Source organism: Mytilus galloprovincialis, chromosome 8 (genome assembly GCF_965363235.1).
Source record: "Mytilus galloprovincialis chromosome 8, xbMytGall1.hap1.1, whole genome shotgun sequence".
NCBI classification, from domain to species: domain Eukaryota; kingdom Metazoa; phylum Mollusca; class Bivalvia; order Mytilida; family Mytilidae; genus Mytilus; species Mytilus galloprovincialis.
Window position 1 is genome coordinate 18,795,997 of NC_134845.1, and position 3,320 is coordinate 18,799,316.

Below are 3,320 nucleotides of genomic sequence, written 5' to 3' on the forward strand. Positions count from 1 at the left end.
TTAAATTAATTTGTGGTAACGAAATCCCTGGCTTAATATCAACAGACACAGGCATAACCATTAATAAAACTATAAAAAAACAAAATAACAGAAATTAAAAGTATGACTTATTTATAAACATGAACAAGTCAAATGAATTCCGACAAATAAAAAATGTTAAGTGCATTAAAATAAAAATATAAAAAATCCTGTTTGATAAATATAAATTACAAAAAATAAATTATAAAGTACAAACTGACAATTTGTGTTAGATTTCAGACAATAAGACCGTAACACCTCGCTTATTGCTTTGTTCAAATCACTATATCCACATGAAACAATCGAGGATTTTAATTAAACGTGTTTTAAAAACATTTATCTAATAATTAAATCTGAAAAATCTTTAGCCGTATTTCATTTGAAAACTTGACGTGTCTCATATTTCAATGCAAAAATAAATGTAAACAATTGCTTGTTAAATTAATTTTTTAAAACCCATTATCTAATTAGTAATGTTTTTAATCTCTGTTATGCTTAGAGCTATTATCAACTTTGCAATGACTTCTCGAAGTAAGAAGACCGTTCTAAAACGTTTTTCCGTTGATGTGTTGGATCATAAACCGTCATCTGAAATTAAAGATGAGCAAACGACTTGTACTGGTAAGTCTGAAAACCTATCAACGCTGGAGGAGGACGAAAAACAACTCAACAATAATAATTTGCAACGACCTCGTTCTATCTTTTCTATCAAATACAACATTCGTAAAGAAAAACAACTAGACAATGATAATTTGCGTCGACCTCAATCTATCTTTTCTATAAAACAAAACAATTGTCGACCAATAAATATTAATGGATTGATTATAAACAAACCGTCGATGGGTACTACATGTATACAGGAATTAGATACTATACAGGAATTAGATACTATACAGGAATTAGATGCTATACAGGAATTAGATGTTATACAGGAATTAGACCATGATTCAGTAGTTGATGCAAGTTTAAATTATTCTTCTGTTTCTGAACAAAATTCTTCCTCTAACGGCAAGAACATAAAAAATAGTGAAGCTAGTGCAGCCAGTTATGACGATGGCTGTATTGAATGTGTTAAAGCAATACCTGTTTTTAACTCTGGCGAAATTGATGAGGGTGATCATATTGTTTTTGCAGGCATGATATATGATCATCATGCGATAGTTGTTAAAAAGCGTCAGGATGAAACTTTTGAAATAGTAGAGGCTACAAATACAGGTATTGGGGTTGCTACAGGTGTGCTTTTTTGCAGAAAAGCTCTCATAAAGTCATCAGTCAAATCCTTTAATTTTGCCACAGACAATCTTCATGTTGTGGTCTACAATTCCAGGAAACATTCCAAAAATGCTACAGTTGAATGTGCTAGAAATTATTGTAATGAGACGGCGATGGGAACAACATATAAGTATAACCTTTTCGATAACAATTGCGAACATTTTGCAACATTTTGCGTTACAGGAAAACAATTTAGTATCCAGGTAACGAAATTAAGATTGACAACTCGTCTTTTTTTTTAAAAGTGGCTTTCAAGGGATAAGTAATGAAATGAAACGAAATGAAAAAGAATTTGAAAATAGAATCATCTGCGAACAATGTTTCAATATTAACAAAATGTTATTGGACGTAAAAATACGACCTATAAAGAAAGCGGAAGATGTACAAAAAGGGGACATTATTAGGTATAGTTACTGGAACATGTGGCACGAAGCTGTTGTATTAAGCATAGAAAGTGAAAATAAATCTTATCTTAAATGCTACATTGCTCATTATGCGTTTTGTGGACTCTTTTCATATAGGACAATTATTAAAGAAAAACTGAATATATATTTCGATGGTACATATGCTATGTTGGAATATGGACTTCCAAAATACGACATATATGACTCTGATGTTGTTGTAGACAGAGCACACACGAGAATAGGGGAACAACTGTTTGTTTTCTTTTCGAATGACTCAAGTCATTTTGCTCGCTGGTGTAAACTGAAACTAAAGAAGAAATTATCAAATGACTAACCTAAGTGGAACTAGATAAAAGACAGACGTAAGGATATTGGGTAAACTAGGTGAATCAAAATCACATGTCAACCAAAATATATACAAAATTGTATAGGTTAAGACTGACGTAAAGAAATGAAGATGATTTATCAACAATAACAATTATCTCGGCAGCATTAACTAAATACTAACTTTTCTTTTTATTTTATTATATGTACATCACCATGGATTACTTCATCTTTGACTTTAGTTAGTTTAAATATACTTTATTTGCTTAAATCAAAAAGGATCAGACTCAAGTAAAACATCCTTATAAAGTCATCTATGACTTCTATACTCTTAGTACAAATTTTATAATATGTGTTTGTTTATTCTTGAATAATAGTTTGTATTATGTTGTGATTTCATTTTTTCACATATGAATTATTATTTCATGTATGACATTAAAAATCCGCCAATGTAATGATGTATATAGTACTAACAGAATTTAACGGATATAAAGTATAGCAGTTTGTATGGGCCGTCAAAGCAACCGATAAATGATGAAGTGATATATGACATCAATATAACACAAAAAAATCTGAATCCTTTTAATACAGACCGCTCCACAGATAATCAAAAGTAAACAAACATATCGCTACCACATTTTACGACATGGTCTGAAAAAGAAAGTTCTGTTTTCATGGGTATTATAACTACACAAAAACAATTTCAACCTCTTACAACTGACATTTATGTGCATACAGTTCTAAACGTGAATCAAAGAACTTGTTAATAACTTTTATACAACTAAGTGAAGCATTTGCATTTAATAGAGTAATGAATGTTGAAAAGAAAACAACTTCTTTGGATTTTTGAGAAAAGTTATGTACTGTTTGCTATATCGAAAGGAATTAATTAAAAGTTTAGACGATTTTTATATGCTAAGAACACTTCAAGAATTGAAAACATACATCTCATTGATTGGACAAACATTGATGTAAATCGCCACCTGGATAAATTGATTTAAATATTTAAGGAAATTATTTACCATATCTTTTATGTTTAACAATACTTCTTTTATCGTTTTCATTTATTATGTTATGTGCTCATAGTAAATAATATGTTATGGGCTGCTATTTAGTTATTCTTGTGACATAATGATAGAACTGTTTCCATTTTTATGTTCAATAGATCAGTTGCTTCATGTTTTTAATTATTTAGATCACTACATAGGAGTTTAAATCGCTATACTGTATCTGTTTATTAAGATAGGGGTTTTGTTTAACACATTTGTACAATACAATTTTCTTGTCTCCTTTTATTACTAA

At 29.8% G+C, this 3,320-nt stretch overlaps 1 pseudogene; it reads left to right on the forward strand.

The window, feature by feature from the left end:
- The first annotated feature begins 857 nt into the window (after positions 1 to 857).
- LOC143042980 (uncharacterized) lies at positions 858 to 2,136 on the forward strand (annotated as a pseudogene).
- Positions 2,137 to 3,320: the final 1,184 nt, after the last annotated feature.